This window comes from Diceros bicornis, unplaced genomic scaffold (assembly GCF_020826845.1).
Source record: "Diceros bicornis minor isolate mBicDic1 unplaced genomic scaffold, mDicBic1.mat.cur scaffold_61_ctg1, whole genome shotgun sequence".
Taxonomy (NCBI): domain Eukaryota; kingdom Metazoa; phylum Chordata; class Mammalia; order Perissodactyla; family Rhinocerotidae; genus Diceros; species Diceros bicornis.
The window spans coordinates 1,765,281-1,786,211 of NW_026691491.1; the positions used below are offsets into that span (position 1 = coordinate 1,765,281).

Sequence of the window (20,931 nt, forward strand, 5' to 3'; positions counted from 1 at the left end):
TGCCCCAGTTTCTTCTATGAGAGAAAAATAAACACTGCTCTTATCAGTTAATTTTGCACTATCAAAGATTCAAATTTCCACATCCCTCCTCCACTTCCCATTCCCTCTCCAACGGGTAGTACTTGCATTTTCAAAGATAGTACTTGCATTTTCAAAGAGGGCAATGCTTGACACAAGGGAACAGTACATCATGGAGAAGTGGTGTCTAAGAAGGGGAATTCTTCCAGGCACCTTTCGGGTGATCCATTCCAGTCACAAACACCGCTATTCCTGCATGTAGAGGTGTGTGTCACCTAAGCCTCCTGTAGGCTGGGAGGATTTCAGACTTACTTGATTTTCAGAATAAGCAGTTGATGACTCTAGCTAAATCTACTAGAAATGAGGTTGACTGATCTAGATCTCAGCCCAAAGGCATATGCATGCTGGTCACTCCCTCCACCCAGCCCTTACTTCTGTGTCCTCCCTTTGTCTTTGCACAGACACACATCGAGAGTCCGCTGTGTGCTCCCACTGTACAAATGTTCTGAAGTCTAACCTGCATTTTCTGCCCTCAAAGAGTCAGCAATAAGCAGCAGCAAAAAGTGTCACAAGACAGTAAATGACTAAGGACAAAACAACAAGTGTGTATAATAAGAGGTGCCCTAGGATTGCAGACAGGGCTAGACCCCAAAGGACTAGCATAATAGGAAAGGCCTCTTATATGAGGTAGGATAGGAGTATGTCTTAGAGATTTGAATAAGTGGAAAAGAACGGGTAGGCAAGATATAGTATCCAAATACGGCCATCTCAGTTCTTCCATTCCTTTACCACATGCAGCTCCTCTCTTCAGAGGAGGAGCCCATTTTCCATCCCCACCTTGTGACTGGCTTTAACCAACAGAATGAGATGGGAATGACATTTTGAGACTTCCAGTGGCACAGGCCTTAAAAGGACTAGTAGCTTCCACTTCTTCCCTCTTGGACCCCAGCTGCCATGTTGTGGGGAAGTCCAGGCTGGGCTACTGAATGATGAGAGTCCATGTGAAGAGAGGCCCTGGAAGATGAGAAGCCATCTTGGTCATTCTACATGAATAAGCCCAACTGACACTCCATGGAGAAGAAGTACCCAGCAAGTCTTGCCCAAATTCCTGACTCATGGAATTGTGAAAAATAATGAACCGTTGTTGTTTTAAGCCACTAAGTTTTAGGGTGGTTAGTTAAACAGCAATAGATAACTGATTCAATGGGGATAAAGGGGAGTACACGAGCATTGAGATGCTTTCCACGTGAAAGGATGGCGTAAATAAAATGAGAACGCATGCACATGGTATTTGGGGAGCCCTAAATTAAGCAAACCTATCTGGCTAGAGCGGACATTTCAGATTAGCAACTAGAAGAATACAGATTCATAAACTGGGCCCAGAGAACTTTAATGTGGGAAGGAGATCTTCAAGACTATTCATCAATGCCCTCTGTAGCAGATGCAGTCAGTGTCCTGTCCGGAGACCCTTGCCCTTATACTTCAGTGCGTACCAGCTCAATATCCAACCACCAGTACCTGCTTCTCATTGTCTGGGTGCTTTTTTTGGCCCCTGCAGCCCACTCTACCTATGCAACAGGCCAGAAGTGCTGGGGAAATAATGCCCATGAAGAGGAACCCTCAGCCAGTGACTAATGGGAACTGGGGTAGAAATACTCCAGCTCAGGTGGACTTACTCTAAGGCAGGTGTTCTACACAGTTCCCCAGAGTTTTCTCAGTAGAATCAAATCCCAGTTGCCCACAATGGTAACTTGCTTTATAATGCACTTTAATGGCCACCTCCCTTTCCCTGTCTCTCAACCCCACTCTTTTACTGGCGTTTCCTGAGATCACCTCCCAATAAACTGCTTGCTTTTGGGGAAACCCAAACTAAGATACTCTCATTTTACAGTTAAGAAAAATAAAACCAAGATGCAGATTTGGGGTGAGTGCTGTAACAAAGTGAACAAAAATACGCAGTTTTTCAAACACAATAGAAATTTATTTCTCCCCATTAAGAGAGGGTGAGAGGGTAGACTCTGCTCCAGGAAGTCATCTTGCAAACCCAGGTCATTGGAGGAGCTTTGTCATCCTCAATTTGTGGCCTCCATTAGCATCATTCCCAGACAGCAAGAAAGAACAGGAAGGTGCAAGGATGAGATGACAATTACACCCACCATTTCTGCTTGCAATCCATTGGTGAGAACTTAGTCACATGGGCTAAATGTAGCTGCAAGGGAGGCTGGGAAATGTAGTCCAGCTGGGCAGCCATGTGCCCAGCAAAAAGAGAATAAATTGGTGAGAAGTAGCATACAGGAGTCTCTGACACAGGAAGATTAGGTGATTGCCCAAGAGCTTGCAGCTAGTTAGTGGGCAACTAGAACTATAAGCCTTCTGCCTACCATTTTTTTTCTTTCTACCCCCACTGTGGCAAGTCTCAAATGTCACGCTTAAGAGTCTGATATTCTGGGGCCAGCCCGGTGGCAGAGTTGTTAAGTTCATGTGCTCCGCTTCAGCAGCCAGGGATTCACAGGCCCGGATCCCGGGTACAGACCTAGGCACCACTTATTGAGCCATGCTTTGGCAGGCGTCCCACATATAAAATGGAGGAAGATGGGCAGAGATGTTAGCTCAAGGCCAATCTTCCTCAGCAAAAAAAGGGGAGGATTGGCAACAGATGTTAGCTCAAGGCTAATCTTCCTCACCAAAAAAAAAAAAAAAAGCATCTGATAGTCTGCAGGATTCATCTCCCCTTATAAGAGAGCCAGCAAAGCAGAATAAGCCCTTGGAAACCCTCTCAAGTTCAGTCTACACGAGGGTGCTAGATTGGACTTTCTGGCCAAAGCAAATGGCATAGTCACTACTGCCCATGATCTTCCCCTTTAAGCAGAGCCAACCAGCCTCACTTGTAGCCCATGTTGCCCCTTGGTGAGTATTTTTTAAAACATAATAATGGCCCTCCTCCTCAAGGAACTTTACTGCCATACACCAGAACAGTGTCTTAAAAACCATACAAATCTACAATAACAGCAATGTGAAGGGTGCCCCTGGAGTCAGGTGAAGCTCGATCTGTCAGTACTAATCACAACTCCTGGCCAGGGGAGGGAGAGACAAGAACCATCAGACTGGCTGACATCCATGATGATCAGAGACATTTTACAGTCATCGTTGAAGAATCTGGACTTACTCTGTGGCTTGCAATTATCCACAGGCTAATAAGTGCTGAAGCTCTTTTTTTTTTTTTTTTGAACCCCATATCAGGAATGGAGATGCTCACCTGGCATCAGCACCCAGCAAAGCTTATTTAAATATTGAAGTAGAGGAAAATGAGAGCAGACAGGTTTATCTAAGTGAATCCTGCTTATCTCTTATATGCTGACCCATATTTTTCAAATTCAGTTTTTGACTAGATTTGGGTTTAAGCTGGTCATATATGTAGAACTTGTCTTTTTTTTTTTGAAGAGCAATGGAAGCAAATGAATTGAAAGAATTTCTTCATTGGAAAAATTTGTTTAGTAGCTCTGCCCTGTTTTCCTCTCTCAAATTAAAAAAATAAAATCCTTTAACCTCGATAGAGATAGCACTGAGTTTTTAAATCATTATTCTGCCCCTTGGCCATTCTTCAACTTTTCCCAAGATAGAAGGTATATTTCTTTCATAATTAGGTTGGAAATAACCAGGGTATGTGTTGCTTAAGTTATTGAACATCACCTTTGTAGAGATTTGAACTCTACAAAGTAAGGTGGTACTCTAGATTTTTTCCCCAACAATTTTCTGTTATGCACAGCAAACCTCCCTCCAAACGCAGACCTCAGTCTCATTTAAGAGACCATGTTGAAAATATGTGTCTAATCACCAAGAGGCCCACCATTTATCAGGATAATCTTTCCAAACTCATCAACTTTAATGGTATCCAGACGGCTTTTCTGGAGAGGGCTCATCAGTAAAAAAAAAATCTCAAAATTTCAGTGTTCTGTGGCTTTACTTACATAGTCAAAAACATAATCAGAGTTCCCTGCCTTCTTGCTTAATAGTCATTTTCTGCCCATATACTACCTTGAAAAATAGTCAAACAAATGTAAAGAAGATAAATATCAAGCATAAAAGAACCACAGCCCAAGGAGATGGGTTGTGTGCATAAAAATGAGTAACATCAGAGCTGCAGATTAAGAAATGGAATATGTTGGTGTTTAAAATTAGAATGGTTCCCAAAAGAATTGATAATGTTCCATTTAAGAAAAGAAATGTTTCCAAATCAGCCCACTGAATAGAGAAGTCTGAATCAAAGTCAGAAATTAATAAAAAAGATGCAGACAGAGACCCCCCATCATAAAGAACAGAGACGATTTGTGTGCTTATAAAAGCCTGCAAGGCCCGGCGGTGTCCATAGTTCTAAGGGAAAAAAATATAATGAAATGCAAGAAGAAAATGTTAAAAACAGAAATGAATGTACCTGGTAGAAAAGCTATTGTCCTATTCTTGTGACACAATGACTTGTTTTCTGGAAAAGTAATTCTTCAATTGAGCCCAGGCAAGCACTGCATTCAGTGTAAAGTCGTATATTTAGACCTGAAGTCTGAAGGGTGTGCCTGTATTTAAAGCTCACTGCTACCCCAGGCTCATTAGAGTACAAGGACAAGGCTCTATCATATTACTGCTTCGACACTATTCAGAACTATGGGGTAGTTTACAGTGGCTTCAAGTACTTAGATTGTCAGCAGCGTAGGAAATAGAAAGTAGAATATTGAATAGGTGAGGTGTATACATCAGACATGAAGGAATGTATAGACAAAGATAAGAATCCTAGTGGAACAACCTACTATAGTGAAGTCCTGGCAGAACAATTCCAGGGTAAAAACAGACTTCTAGTAAATAGAGCTGCATTGCACAGGTTGCAAAAATTAGAGCAATCTGAGTCTCATTCAAGATCAAATGGTTCCTTTCTAGACTTTATATGAGGAACAGGGCTCTGCTATGGGTGGCGGAAAGATAAAGGAAGATAATCAGAGCCATGAAATCTTTAGTGCAGAGACAGGGACAGCAAAGGAAAAGTGTCTAAATTCAAGTCTGTTTTGACAACAGGATAGCATCCTTCTGCAAGTGCTTCCTTGCAAATTCGGGCCAACCCAAGGTTTAGGCTGACATACCTGTGCTTTGTGGGAAGCTGCCAGGAGGCTGGGGGGCACTGGCTGGTGGGGGAAGGTAGGAAGGAGGAAGTGTGGTCAGGAGAAGGAATGGGGAGAAGTCGCTTAAGGACTATATCCAGCCAAAATAATCCACCCCTGTTTTCTGGTGAGAATTTGTTTTTTATGTATTCATTTTTGGAATAAATAATATCTGCGTGTAGGGAGAACAGCGAAAGGGACAGAAGCAATACAGCAAAGAGCTGGTCTCCCTCTCACCTACCTACCCGGTTCCCCTTCCAGTAGCAATCACCAAGACCCTTCCTTACCTTGTAAATATTTCCATTACACAAGTCCAGTCACTCAATTTCAATCCGTGATATCAAAGAAAAAAAGCTCCCCACCCCATCCAGTCGCTCCCCAACACCCACGTCTTTCCCTCCCCTTCAGGTTGTTCTTCGCTCAGTCCCCCTCTCCAGCAAGTCTGTTCATCTCACGGTCTTTAATAGACGACCTGCCGACACTGTGATGACCCAGGCGTTTTTATTTTTTTTTTAAAGGGCAGGGTTATTACTTAATGATAATGACTTATTTTCACATTGTCGACTGCTGATGTTTAAAAGATAAGAAGACATTTGTCTGGGCGGACGCCTGAGGCCCTCGGACACCGGGAGACCCTGCCAAAACGTTTCCAAACTGAATAGTCACTGGGCTGCCAGATAATTCAGAAACTATTTGTATGAGGTGTTTATCAAATTATTAACCGCACAGATGTTGTTTGGCTGAAGAGCAGCTGAATCCCCTCTCTGGCAGCCACCGAGACAAAGGTCTCCGGGAATAATTGGAGATGTGCATGGAATATTAAATTAATTTACTGCTCTTAATTCTTATGCAAATTCTGACCTCCGGTGGCGCCTATCAATTACTCCGCTCGCAGAGAAAGCGAAGGCGACAGTTTCTTTTCTTCTCTTTGCTTTTTTTTTTTTAACGACTCAAAAAAGGAAATATTTGCAATAAGCAGGCGGTAGGAGCATCACGTAACTGGAATTATTTAATTGAATCGCCAAGTTTTCGGGGACGTCCGTAGAGGATAAAACCCCAGGACGCAGGGGAGAGGGCGGGAGGGGTGCGGAGGGCGGAGGAATTTGTTGGTTTGACTGCACACCTGTGGGCAGCGGGAAAACACAGCCAAGACCAGGGCCCCGTGCTGGCAAATGAAACGCTGGCCTGCAGGCGGCCGTGGGCCTTAGCGATGCTGCGAGGTCGGCGTTAGCGCCCGGCCGCGCCGCCGCCACCGACTCCCTGTAAGCGCTCCACGCTTCCGCACCCCCGGGTCAGGCTTGGACGCACCACTGCGCTGCTTGCCTCCCCCGCTGCCTGCAAGGTCTCCATCTGAGCTCTGGCTGCCTTTCATTTATCTTTTAAGGGTGTTAACCCGACTTTACAACGCCCGACCGGAAAAAAAATAAAGATTTTATTCTTTGTTTGAAAAACCAAAGCACAACGCTGCGCACCCATGTTCAAGTCCCACCGATAGCCCGGGTGGGCCGAAACGCGATGTGTCTCCCGCGTGGAGAAGTGACACCCACTCTTTTCTCTGAATTGAGCAAACGCCCGGCTTTGCGCTTGTGGCTTAAACTCCGTGCGGTTTCTGCGCCCCGGTGGTGGGTAAACTAGGGTCTCTGAGTCTTTCATCATCTTTTTAATAAGGAAAACCAAATCGGGCGCTTAATGTCATCAGCCCCGGCTCGACCTCGCCGGGACCTCGGCAGCCCGATGCTGTCGCCAGCGGCCCCCGGCGCAGTCACAACGCGCCGCCTTTCAGCTCCTCGCGGCCCCCACAAAAGCCAGACAACAATATCAATTAATCATGCAGCCGGCAAACAAGATTTATCCCGCGACAAACAGCCCCACCGAGAGCCGCTGAATTGGCGTGATTAGCATGTGAAAAGGCGAGCAAAACTCCGCGCTTCAACAGCTAAAGAGCGATTTGATGGGGCTGGGATGGGGAAATTACTTGATTAGCGTCCGTCGGAGGAGAGCACGGTTACAGCCCCTCGGCCCGGAATCCGACGGGGGAACAAAACTCGCTGGTAAATGCGGCGACATGGAGGGAGAGCGGGCCAGGGAGGGTAGCGCGGGGCCGCACTGCGGAGACGTGACCCCGGTGGAGGCGGGAATAGAGAGCCAAGGGGATGACCTGCTGGCCACGGCCAAAGCCCGAGGCCGCAGCCCACAGGCGCCGCGACAACTGGTTCTCACTGCTCTCACCTGGGGCTCCCAGGCCGGGACAGGGCGGACACAAGACTCCCCCACCCAGTGCTGGAGGTCGGACTTGAAGCGCTGCCCGGCTCTGGTCCGAAAGAGAGAGGGAGGCGTGTGTGGTGGAAGAGGCCCACCCACGCCGGCCCTGGAGTCCCCTGCGGCCCAGCCTCTGCCAGCTCTGGGGCTCCAATGTCAGTCGCGATGCCCGCGGTGCAGCCGTTCCACGTCTGCGCGTCTGCAGTTCCACTCGCGCGGACGGAGAAGATTGAAGCCGGGCAAGACGTGTGTTCCGGCTCCTCCGAATTTAATCACCCTGTTCTGACTCCTCGAAAACTTGTCGTGTTTGGGCTTGGCGTTTGACCAAAAAATGGTTCCGTGGCTGCACCCATGGGGAGGACTTGGGGAATTGGGAGGGAGCGCCCTGAGCTGGGGGGGGCGGGGGCGGGCTGGAGGCTCGCAGAGGCACTCGGGGCAGGAGCAGTGTGCCGCTCGGGGTGCGGGCGCGAGAGCCTTAGGGTAGGGACCTGGATGGAGCAGGCCCTGGGGCTCTCCCTGGGCTTGGGTGGGCAACCCCGGCCTGCCTCGGATCAGGATACACAGGGCCAGAGCTGGCGGCTTGCGAGGCTGCTCTTCCCGGCCTCCTCCCAGACTCGGAGGGCCGCTCTGAAGGCCCGCCGCCCAACCCGGCCCAGGGTTTGGTCTGGGTATACTCGGGCCTCGTAGATGGCGCTGTTACTTGGGGGAGAGAAGAATGGGCAAAACGCTAAGGGACAGCGTGGCTCAGGGTCCGCAGGGCAAGGCCAAATGGAGGGTGCAGGCACGCTCAGGCCTCCATCACCCCATCTTGGGCAGAGGCCCACGCCTTCCCCGCAACCCCCCCCCACCCCCGACACTGCTCCTGAGCTAAAGTCTGCGCCGACCCCAGAGAGAGAAATTTAGTTGCCCACTCTCGGCCCGCCTGTAACCTTCCCTCTGGGCGCCTCCCCACACCCCCCTGCTCCCTGGCTCCTCCCAGTGCGGGGGAAGGGGAAAGGCTCCCACCCTGTCCCCAAAGGCTCAGATGAACTCCCTCCGGGTCTCAGGACCCACTAAAAGGGTCCTTCCAGTTCACGCTTCAAATCGAGTGCACAGGTGAGTCTCCGGTAGGCGGACCTCAATTTACCTGGGGGAGAGAATCTAATTCGGCCTTCGTGAAGTACGTTAACACAAATGTAATAAAGACTTCAACAGACAGGTTCGCCAAGGCCCCGCTCGTCTTCAGTTACCCTGCTCCTTGGCACAAATGAACCAAGCACCAAGGAGTCAAATCTTCTTTTATATCAAAGGGGGGGGGAGTGGATCGTCCCCATCGAGCTGAACAATTGCCACCCAGTTGAACAGGGTGTCAATTAACAAACCGCTGCTCGTGGCCGACTTCAAAAAGGTTAATACTTTCTGAAACCTCTCTGGTGGCGAGTGTGCAGCGAACAGGAGTTCGCCCCTCTCCTCCCTTTCTCCTTCGCCCTCTCCCTCTGGACTCCGCGCTGAAGCCGCAATGAGGCTCCCTCCTCTTCCTGTCCCCAGTCAGACTCCGCGAGCCACGGCCCGGGCTAGGCGCCCGTGCAGAGGTCAGAGAGGGGCGCCGCGGCCGCAGGCCTGCAGGGCGCACCGGTAAGCAGGGCGCGGCAGCAGCGGAACGCTCTAGCTGGGAACCCAAGACCCGCCAACTTGGAGAGCGCACACGCCGGCCGCAGAGCCCCAGACCCGCGGCAGTCTCCAAACGCGCAAGCCCCGCAGGCAGCGCGGCGGGACACACGGAAATCTGCGCCTTGCACACCCGCCCATCTTTCTCCGTGGGACACTAACGCGCCGTGTGGCCGGAAGCGCTTTCTCCCGGTGGCTGGGGCTGTGCATTTTAATTCCCAAGCCCAGTGGTTGAGTCATCTCTAAATTGGCGAGCGAAGGGGGCGGTGGCAGGAAACCGGGTAGCTGAATGCCTTTGCCTGCGGGGTGGCAGAGCCCTTCCCACCAATAGCGACGGCTCAGGGCTGGCTTTGTAGTTATTTTTACAGGTTCTGCCCGGTGCCCAACATATTGCCCTGAAAAGCAAGAGGCTGCTGCAATTTATTCCAATGGGCGGGTTTTAAGAAGCTGGCAATTTGAACCGGCTGGGTGTTATTTAGTGCAACATGAAATCAAATGATCCTATTTCTCAAATAACAGTGTCTGTGAGGAGACGTGAATCCTCTGAAAGGGTAATTGTCTGCTGATGGTGTTTTCTATTATACCCGATCTTGGCCTAAATGATGCGCGGCAGCAGGGCTGAGAGCGAGGGGTGAGATCAGTGCGCGAACTCGCGCTCTGGAGGCAGGAAAAGGCAGCCCCGCTCGCGTCTTGGCAAGTCGAATGAACAATGCCACCCAAAGCGCCACCAATTTGACGTCATTTTGCAAGTGTCTGACATCATTAGACATGAGTGATCTTGTGCATAAGAGAATAAAACTAACTCTCCTTTCGAAACATTGGGAATCGTTAGAGATTGGAGACTGCCATCACCCTCACTGTATCCTGGCGTCGTTCAGTCAGACAACAGATCGACGATAATCTGGAAAATAAAACCTACCTGGGCTCCCCTCTTGCCCCCATGTTAATATTGAGAATGCCAAGTCCTTCTGTCCAAGGACACACTTCTGTCTAGGATCTTTCCAGTCCTGTTTCTGGAACCCAAATTCAATTTCTGGGAAAGATATTGTATCCACGAGGCGCCTATTAGTTACGCGGCATGTGGCACCTTTTGGAGGAAAAAGTTGGCCCTGAGCTTTTAAATTGTCCTCCGTGGGCCCAGCCACTGTTTTGGGTGGAAACCAGATATAGGAGTTCAGCTTGTGTCTGAGAGAAGCACCGACGAGGAGCAAATTTAAGAAATGAGCTTAAGAACAGGGACAAAAGTGGCAGGCCGCGACCTGCGCGTCTGGCCTCGGGGCGTGTCGGTACCCGCGGTTCGAGCGCCAGCGCGCACACTACTGATATCTGGGGCTACCTGTCTGCAGAATTATTCCCGGTTGCAGAGATGGTCGCAGGCAACAGCCTTGCCCATAAACCCTTTTTACTTATTACTCAGGCACCTTGAGGGGAGTGACCTCCTCTTCACACTAGCCTTCCGGCCTGGACAGAAGCGGGTTCGGCCATTCCGGAGAAAGTCACCTCCAGGACCACACCCAGACCAAGGACAAGACAAGGCTCTGAGCATTTCCTCCATCCCCACCACCCCTGCCCTTCAAACTTTTTTCCTAAGGGGGATTTTGTATGTTCCGAATATCCTGGAATTGTAGGCACAGCCTACACCTTCCGCTAACTTGCAGCATTTCAGGCTGATCCTCCAAGAACGAATTAGTAGCTTGTTTCTGCTCTGGCTTGGCAAGTTTATTTTTATATTCTCTTTGGATATTTTGAGATTATATATGTATTTTTTCCCATACTGTGATCTCTGTTTACAAGTCCATTTGGTTGTTCATGATCTTTCCCCCTTCCTTGGCGCTACTTCCCAATATCTAGAGAAGCCGAGGAAGAAATGGTAATTCCCGCATATCCGAGGAACCCGGCCTAGGATCTTCTATCCCTTTCTCAGAGGGAGGTTCAGCCACCGCACCTGGAGCCCAGGCACCGGACACCAGGCACGCCGTTCCTGGAGCTCTCTCGGACCTCTCTAGCTTAAGGAAAGCGGGTAGCCTGGGTTCAGTTCGCGGCGTCCCCCCCAGGATGTCATTGCTCGGCTGAGCAGCTGTTCTCCTGCCAGGCCCGGGGCACCGCTGGACACCGGGCCTCCGGAGCCCGGGTGTGGCCCTCTCATTGTCACCCTCCCGCTCTGCATCTGAACAGCCCGGGCTGCAGTTTCCTAGGGTCTTCCGGGGACATCCTCGCCTCTCCTTGCTGAAAGTTAAGCCCTTCGATGCGATCATGAAGTAAGAGGTGACCCTCCCTCTGGCCCGCGAGTGGCCTCTCAGGGACCCCTCCGAGGCTGCCGCCCCCCGCGCAGACCGGGAGCTCTGCTTTTCTGCGTTGCAGCAAAAGCATCCACCTGCCTCTTTGGGACAGAACTGCGCCAAGGCGGCGGGGTACAGTGTGAGGGCAGCCGGCCCCTTTACCCACGAGGACCAGTGCGGGGCGCCACCTCCAAACCCGCACTCACACCTCTCCCAGAGGAAGGGGTGGACACGCCGGAGCCTGTCCTCGGCCCCTTAAGGAAAAGAGAGTGACAGCAAGGAGTCCCCCTAGTAACCCCAAAGGGGCTTAGATCGGCTCCCCGCGCCTCCTCCCCCATCAATCAAGCTGGGCACCCCGGAGACTCTGCGCCTCGAGTGTCGTTAGCGTCTCTCCGCCGTCCCGAGGCTCCAGGCTCTTGCGAGGCTTCATACTCCCTCCCCCCGCCTGGCGTGCCTGCCCCTGGGTTGGCATGGACCCCCCCCCCCGGACACGGGACAGGGCTGGGGTCCGTGGGCTGGGGAAGAGAAGGGGCTTGGGGTGGCTCGACCCGGCCGCCACATCCCCGCCTGCAGGGAAACCCTCTCCAAGTGCAGGCGCGAGGGGTTGGGGGCTGGGAGGAGACCCAGCGGGGCCAGGGCTCCCCTCCTCCCAGGGGTCTCGGGTCCCTGGAACTCTCTAAGCCCCTGTGGCGCAGAGACAGAGGATTCAAGGGAGAGCTCTTCCTTCGCCCGGGGCTGTTTCCCGGGCCCTACACCCCTTTGCAGGGGGAGGAGCCGGCCTCGCCCAGCTCTTCGGCTCAGACCCAAGCTGCCCGGTGCCCATACCTCCCCGCTCTGCTCTCCAAGCCACGCTTTCCTCCAACCCCCACCCCCGCCGCCCTGCCCTTCCGGGACCCACTGACCCTGGGGGCGCGGAGCGGCCGCCCGCGGAGCCTGGCCGGGCGCCACGCGGAGGAGGAGCCCGCAGCCCAGACCCGCAGCGCGGCGTGGTCGGCCCTCGGCGAGGGAGCGCAGAGCTCCCTCCCCCACGCCCTATAATTTAATCACACGAGACGTTAAATCATCAGGCCGCTCATTAATCATCACGCGAGTTATTGGGACTGAACGAGCCGCCGCGTGTTTTGACAGCCCAGACCCGTTGGCGGGGTCGGGGTGTGTCTGGTTTGGGGGTTGAAGAGGGTGTCGAACCACTCTTGGGAAACACTGCGAGCCCCGAGCGGGCTGAGGGGGTCTCTTGCCTGGGAAAAAGATTCGCCAAAGTGCAGGCTGGGCGTCTGAGTTTGGTCGAGGGTTTGTCAAAATCCCAAACGCATCCCTCCCGGGACCCTCTCCTTACTATTTGGATTTTGATCACGACGCTTAAGACAGCCTGCGGCGTATCCGTCAACAGCATCTTAATTTGCAGTTTTTCCGGAGGGCGAATTTGACCCGAACTTGTGCATCTTCATTACCTACTGCGGACGGTGTGAAATTAATGCGTTTGAAATACAGATGAAATCATATCACTGAAGTCATTTCAAAGGACAACTTTTCCCCCAACTCAAATGGGCTGTGTGGTCTTTTCCATACTATAGATACGAAGAAAGGAAAATAAAGGATTTTTTTTTCAATTAAATCCTTAATTTGAGGTTTTCTTTTTTAAAATAATACGTGTGTTTCACTTTAAAGTCGTTAGAAACTGGTTTTATTTTCTAGTTTTTTTCCTTTTCCTATTTCTATTAGATGGATTTTTCAAATGAATAAACAAATTAAATGAAAATTCATATGATTTGATTCCATACAATGGAAGAAGCAAGTGAAGTGCTGTAAAGAGTTGTCTTAGTGGCACAAGGAGAGTAATTAGTTCTCAGCATTTAGGATCTAACTCACCAGCAGAACAATGAACAAAAGAAAGAATATCTCCCCTCTGGTGGGGGTGGTGTAGATAGGAATCTGTTAACCAACTGTATTTTTTGTAAATATCCAGTATGAAATTAGTATCTGGAAGAAATGTAACTCCCAGATTAAGTCCTTTCCCTCTTTAGCATAAGCCAAGGCTAGTGTGTAGCAAGAGAAGGCCAGTTCCTGTTCTGGTAGGAAATGGCTGTGAATTTAGTTAAGCTGGCAAGTAGATTAAATCAAATTATTTCCCTTTTAAAAATATAACATAAAAACGAATGTCAACTCAAGACATGTTCAAATGCAGCTAAATTGCATTTTACCTTTTTGACTAGAAAGTGTGATCAATCTAGTAAGCAAATAAGTACATAAATCTTGACCCTGTGTTTATGTTTTATCACAGAATATGATCGATATTATTAAATGTGTCCAAGACCATTCTTGAGATATTTTCTCCCCTATTTATCTGTTGTCTGCATTTTTCTACCCTACTCACTAACACACAAAGAGATAGGTATCAAAAACTCAACATACACAAACACTGCTAGGTGAAATTCATAAATCCTACAGAAGCTAGTGAAGGGGGGAAAAAGCCATAGTATGAGGTGAATTTTTTTTTTTAAATAAACCAATGGAAAAAAATATCTTGGCTAGCTTTATCTGTGCCTAAGTATGTTCTGCAGTTGCAGGGACATTTGTTGACCAGACTGAGAGATGACTTTCTATCCTAGCAGCTCTTTCTAGTTAAAGTGGCCATTGGTAACTGCCTGCTAAAAATCCTATGTGAAGACTCTGTTTTAAAACTGGATATTTTCAGGCAGGCCCGTGGCTTAGTGGTTAAGTGCACGCGCTCCGCTACTGGCGGCCCGGGGTTCGGATCCTGGGCGCGCACCAAGGCACCGCTTGTCCAGCCATGCTGAGGCGGCGCCCCACATACAGCAACTAGAAGGATGTGCAACTATGGCATACAACTATCTGCTGGGGCTTTGGGGGGAAAAAGGAGGAGGAGGATTGGCAATAGATGTTAGCTCAGAGCCAGTCTTCCTCAGCAAAATGAGGAGGATTAGCACGGATGTTAGCTCAGGGCTGATCATCCTCACACGCGCGCGCGCGCACACACACACACACACACACAAAAACTGGATACTTTCGACATAACCTGCTCTATCCAGACAGCATGAATTGGTGAACTGGGCAGTTGTCTACTTCTCAAATGTAGAATGAGGATCAAGACCACATGAGATGCTTGTGAAAAAAATTAAACACACAATGTTTTGTTGAATGGAGCCACCAAAAATGAGAAAAATTAATTCCTTCCGTTCATTTGCTATTTTTCATCATGATACTGCTTTTGCAGACATCATGCATTTGACTCTCATGGGAACACCAGAGGTCTGATTCCAGGAGATTTTAACCTCTCTCGCTCTGCTTGGGGAAGTTACACAACTTGTTCACGACAGAGCAAAAGTGAGAACCCACATTTTCTGACTCCCAGTCCAGTGCTCTTTCCAAACATCTGTTTAAGATAGCTAACACACACACTTTGAATTTTTCTCTTTTGAAAGCCCTCCCTCCATCACTCAGTAAAGCTAAGTGCTAGAATATTCTGCTAGAATATTCTGAACCTCTTTCAGAGTGTAACAAATATGGAAAGTACTCTTGACTGGGGCTCAGCTCAGACCCTAGTTTTAGCTCTGACCAGGGACCAGTTACTCTGTAACTTGAGTTGGGTTCCCCCAGAAGCTGACATTGAGACAAAGATTCAAGGGCAAGTAAATTTTTCAGCGGTTGCTCTCAAGAAGCAACATAGAGGGAGCAGGGAAGAGAAACAAGGAAGGGAAGAGCAATAAACTAAGTTATCAGGCAAGTTACCATTGTTTGCAGCTGCAGCTTAATCCTGCCAGAGGAGCTCTGAGAGGCAAGGGAATTGTAGTACCCAACTCTTGTCAGTCATTGCTTGGCTGTTAATTTCCCGTGGCTGGAGACCTGTCCCACAAGAGGCAGCAGAGGGCCGGCCCGTGGCTTAGTGGTTGAGTGCGCACACGCTGCTGCTGGCGGCCCGGGTTCAGATCCCGGGTGCGCACCCACGCACTGCTTGTCTGGCCACGCTGAGGCCACGTCCCACATACAGCAACTAGAAGGATGTGCAGCTATGACATACAACTATCTACTGGGGCTTTGGGGGAAAAAAATAAAATAAATAAATAAATAAAAATTAAAAAAAAAAAAAAAAGAGGCAGCAGACTCTGGCCATCAGTGAAAGCCCTGAGGCAGAGTTGCAGGTGCTGGCAGTTGGATGGTGAGCCAGTGAGCATGGAAGTAGCGAGAGCCATTATATTTTCAAAAAATGTCCACAACTAAATTTCCCAGCCCATACGTTCTACAGTGTGGCTTGCCACTCTCCAATCAAGAGGTGGACTCTATTTCTCCACTCTCTTGAATCTGAGTGAGCCAATGACTGCTTTGACTAATAGAACACAGTGGAAGTGACACTGTACTGGCTCCAGGCATAGGCTCTAACTGGCCTAGCAGCCTCCATTTCCTGTTCCTTGGCATGCTGGCTCCCTCTCAGAACCCAACCACCTGCTGAGAGAACTGCCAACCAGCAGAGAGGGATCAGGTGGGCATGCTGGCCAACAGCCCCAGCTGAACTCCAAAGCCGATGGCCAGCATCAACCACCAGCCACGGAAGTAAGCCATCTTGGACATCCAGCCTAATTGAGCCTTCCGAAGACATCTGACTGTAACAATATAAGAGACCCCGTCATGGTTAGTTTTATGTGTCAGCTTGGCTAGGCTATAGTACTCAGTTATTTAATCGAACACTAATCTAGATGTTGCTGGGAAAGTATTTTGTAGATGTAGGTAACATCTAAAGTCAGTTGACTTGAAGTAAGGAGATTATCCTCAATGAAGTGGGTGGGCCTCATCCAATCAATGAAGGCCTTTAAGAGCAAAAACTGAGGTTTCCTGGAGAAGAAGAAATTCTGCCTCAAGATTGCTGCATCAACTCCTGCTGAAGTTTCCAGCCAATTTTTTTAAAAAAAGAAAGATGGAAAGAAAAAAACCCATATATATATAATATATTTGTGTCTATATGTAGTTCTATTTCTCGGGAGAACCCTGACTGATACAGACCCAAAGCAAGAACCACCCAGCCGTGCCCAGTCAACCCATAGAACGACAAAAGGTAATAAAAATCATTTATTGTGCAACAACAGATAACCAGAACAGAATACAACATTGATATATCCTGCTTTTCAGGGCCTCAGGTTCATCATCTCTACAGTGAATATCTTTTCTAGATTTACCTTTTAGGTCTTTTTCAACTTTCTTGTACTCAGAATCCCAAGACTCATTAATGAAATGGAATATTTTGCTGTCATTAAATTGATAATACATGTTTTACTAATACTGAAACAAGCAAAATATGAAATAATTAATAAAAAATGAAATAAGATAATATGGACCAATTACTAAACTATAAAAATTGGAGGACTTGGAGAGGTTATAGAGTTAATTAAATAGTTGGTAGGTTAAGGTGAAAGAGGCTTTATATCTGCTTTCTCTATAAGGTTGCTTAAATAAACCTTAAAATATTTCTGTGGTTTTATTATGAGGGAGATTTTATCTGACGCTTTTATAAAACACAATGACGCTGACCTTGTCTACAGGCTTTCCACAGAACAAGAGGTAATCATTTTCTTCAATGACGTAGCCAAAATATTCTGGAGATGTAGTTGACTATCTTATTGGAAATGACATGATGTCCAATTATTCTCCTACTCTTGGAATGCCCAGGTACATTCTCTGAGATTTGAGAGGTCATGGGTAATCTTGTATTTCTGTTTCACGCCCATAGCAGATAATATTTTCTCTTTTTGTCTTTTTTTTTTTTTTGAGGAAGATTGGCCCTGCACTAACATCTGTTGCCAATCTTCCTCTTTTTCTTTCTTTCTTTTTTTTTCTCCCTAAAGCCCCAGTACATAGTTGTATATCATAGTTGTAGAGTTGTAGCTCTTCTATGTGGGACCTGTCTCAGCACGGCTTGATGAGTGGTGAGTAGGCCCGTGCCCAGGATCTGAACCGGCAAACCCCAGGCTGCTGAAGCTGAATGCGTGAACTTAACTGCTACCACCCAGCAGGCCCCTCTTTTTGTCCTTTTATTACCCAAAGATAATGATGTCATAATTTCCAACATGTCCATTGGAAATATACTCATAAAGAGAAATTCAGCTTTGAAATAGTCAAGGAAGCTTAAGAAAGGTAAGCGATTTAGAGAATGTTGGAGAAGGAATCTCACGGGGTGTTGAAAATGGAGACATGATAGAGAACTTTGCCTTCACGCTCTAGGATATCTTAGTTTCTCTATACACCTTTCAATATCCAGTTGGGCTGAGGCTCTTTCTTCATTTCATATCGTCAGTTCTAGACCACTGAATTATTTCATCTCCTCTACTTTTTACTTAAAATTCATTCCATTGATTTACAGTTCCTGCTCAGTGATGTAGGGAGCTGGAAAGACTGTTGTTCCCAATCTTGCAACAATAAAAGCCAGAAAATCAGCAAGTACTCTACAGTAGTTCCTCCTTATCCATGGTTTCAGTTACCCTCAGTCAACCTCAGTCTGAAAATATTAAATGGAAGATTCCAGAAATAAACAATTCATAAATTTTAAATTTCCCACCATACTGAGTAGCGTGATGAAGCCTCATGTTGTCCTGCTCTGTCCTGCTCTGGACGTGACTCATCCTCTTGTCCAGAGTATCCATACCATATATGCTACCCACCAGTTAGTCATTTGTTAGCTCTCAGGGTTATCAGATCGACTGTTGCAGTACTGCAGTGCTTGTGTTCACGCAACCCTTATTTTACTTACTAATGGCCCCAAAGCGCAAGACTAGTGATGCTGGCAATTTGAATATGCCAAAAAGAAGCTGTCAAGTGCTTCCTTTAAGTGAAAAGGTGAGAGTTCTCAACTTAGTAAGGAAAGAAAAAAAGTCATATGCTGAGGTTGCTAAGATCTACGGTAACTTTTATTACAATATATTGTTATAATTTTTCTATTTTATTATTAGTTATCATTAATCTCTTTCTGTGCCTAATTTATAAATTAAGCTTTATTATAGGTATGTATGTATAGGAAAAAACATAATATATATATAGGGTTTGGTACTATCCATGGTTTCAGGCATCCAATGGGGATCTTAGAACATGTCCCCCACAGATAAGGGGAGACAACTGTGTAATCAGCAAGTAAAAAAGTCATTTTCATGAACATATTGGAGTTGCTAATGTCACAAGGCAACAAACTGGCCCAAGACTTAGGCTCAGGGTTGCTCATGCCAATCTCATCCATCTTCCAGTTTCTGAGTGCGTCCACCTAGTTGTTCAACCCAAATCATGCAGGGGCAGTTGAACAGTTTCCTTTTGAGCAAGGTAGTAGATTACCATAGCACTGTAATAAATCTTAAAGTCAGTCTTCTCCAACTGTCTTGTTTTTTTAGAGTTGTTTTATCTATTCTAGGTCCTTTGCATTTCCATATGAATTTTAGAATTAGCTTGCCAATTTCTACAAAAAAGCCTGCTTGGATTCTGATTGGGATTCCATTGAATCTATAGATCCGTCTGGGAGAACCGACATCTTAACAATGTTGAGTTCCTGAGCCATATTTCTCTCCATTTATTTAGATCTTTAGTTTCCTTCAGCAATATTCACAGTTTTCAGTGTACAGAACTTTCACATCTTCTGTCAGATTTATCCCTAAGTATTTTATATTTTTTAATGCTATTATAAACAGAATTTTTAAAACTTTGATTTCCTATTGTTTGTTGCTGGTATAGAGAAATACAATCAATTTTTTATATTGATCTTTTATCCTACAACCTTAATAAGCTCACTTATTAGTTCTTAGCAAGGCGATAGAAACCAGAGGTCAGACACAGCCTGGTCTCCCTGCTCCCCTTTAGCCAGCTGAGAGGACATTTGTTATCTAGAGGACCATGAATTGGTTTCTATTTCTCCATCTGCTGTGGGACCTTGAACAAGAGAATCAAGCTCTCAGAGCCTCACGATCATAATGCTTACCTTGCCACACTATATCAGGACTGACGGGATCGGGTATTTTAAAGGCCTACCCAGGGCAAACACTCAGTACATGTCACTGCCCTTTGCCTTATATTCTAAGCTCCTTATGGAAACTTCTTTTGTGCCCCCAAATGCTAAACACCCTTTAGGCCCAGAGTAAGTGCTCAAAAAGGCCTTATTTGTTGAACTATCATGGAGTACTCAATTAAGGAGCCAAAGTCTATGTTCTTAGCTAACGTATATGCTGTTTCTAAAGATAGCAGATTCTGTCAGAGTCCATTTCTCCTTGGTCCAACCCTGGAAGTTACCTTCACGGTTTCTGTTCAGCCAAGGGCAGCCTGCTTCTCTCTGCCTGAGGATGTTCTGTGGTCCTAGGGTGCACTGGGAAGAGAGCATGGAAGATGAAAACCACTAGGGAGTTAAGACTCCAGGAGCAACTCTCCACTAATGAGTGATGGGACTACGTAGATAATAAAAACCCTACCTTCTCATCCCTCAATTCTGTTCTAGTCTACATCGGCCCTTCGAGGTCCCCGTTGAATTGAGCCACAGTTGCACACAGTGGTAACCTGCTGCTCAAGATGCCTTATATGTGCTTCCTCCCTTCCCTGTCTCTCATCCCCTCTTTCTCAACCACTTCCTGGGATCACCTCCTAAATAAACTAATTGTGCCCAGAAATCTTATCTTGAGGTCTGCCTTTGGGAATCAAACCAAGGCAGGTCAAAATGATCAAGCTAGTTAGTAGCAGATCTATAGGTAGAACCCAGGTCTTCTGACTCTAGACTATGTCCTTTAGTCTCACTGGATACGGGAGTAATACACGTGAAGCCATGATGACACGATGTTGAGTAGTATAAACCTGGACACTAACAGTGCAGTACTGAGTTGTCTCCTAAGAATGGTGTTATGAAGGACAGATCTGACTGTCTGGTTCTAAGCAGCAATATAAACAGCTAATGATTGAAGGAGGGGCTCAGGTGCAGGTCACTGAAGCCAAGAAGGGATAATTTCTCTAAAATAATGGAATAGTAGTAGTATGGGGTATTAAAAAAATCTAATGGAAATTGGGGAGAGGGGATTTAAAGCAGAGGAGCACATCTGTGGATAAGAGTTAATGATGCAAGTTTTAAAAAGCCCAGAGGTATGTGTCAGCAGCATTTCCTGTACCACATGTTTCCATAAGCATGACACATGCACGCATTTCATGAATGACCCACTAGTAGTACTACAGTGGGGTGGTGCTGTGATATACCAGAAAGATGCCTACCCCCATGACATTATTAAGTCAATTAAAGAAAAACAAATAGAAGTCACTGCATTAAATGCCACCACTGTCAGTATCATAGTATATGAAATAAAAACAAGTCTATCCTTGGGCCGGCCCCGTGGCTTAGCAGTTAAGTGCACATGCTCCACTGCTGGCGGCCCGGGTTCGGATCCCGGGCTCGGATCCCAGGCACGCACCGACGCACCGCTTCTCCAGCCATGCTGAAGCCACGTCCCACATACAGCAACTAGAAGGACATGCAACTATGACATACAACTATCTACTGGGGCTTTGGGGGGAAAAAAAAAGGAGGAGGATTGGCAATGGATGTTAGCTCAGAGCCGGTCTTC

At 47.4% G+C, this 20,931-nt stretch overlaps 1 long non-coding RNA gene across 1 annotated transcript; it reads right to left on the reverse strand.

The window, feature by feature from the left end:
- Positions 1 to 248: 248 nt before the first annotated feature.
- LOC131403262 (uncharacterized) lies at positions 249 to 19,668 on the reverse strand. Its single transcript, XR_009219347.1, has 4 exons — positions 19,622 to 19,668; positions 12,684 to 12,801; positions 856 to 1,032; positions 249 to 309 (listed from the first exon to the last, which is right to left on the reverse strand). It is a non-coding gene; the product is annotated as an uncharacterized LOC131403262 (long non-coding RNA).
- Between the last annotated feature and the right edge of the window lie 1,263 nt (positions 19,669 to 20,931).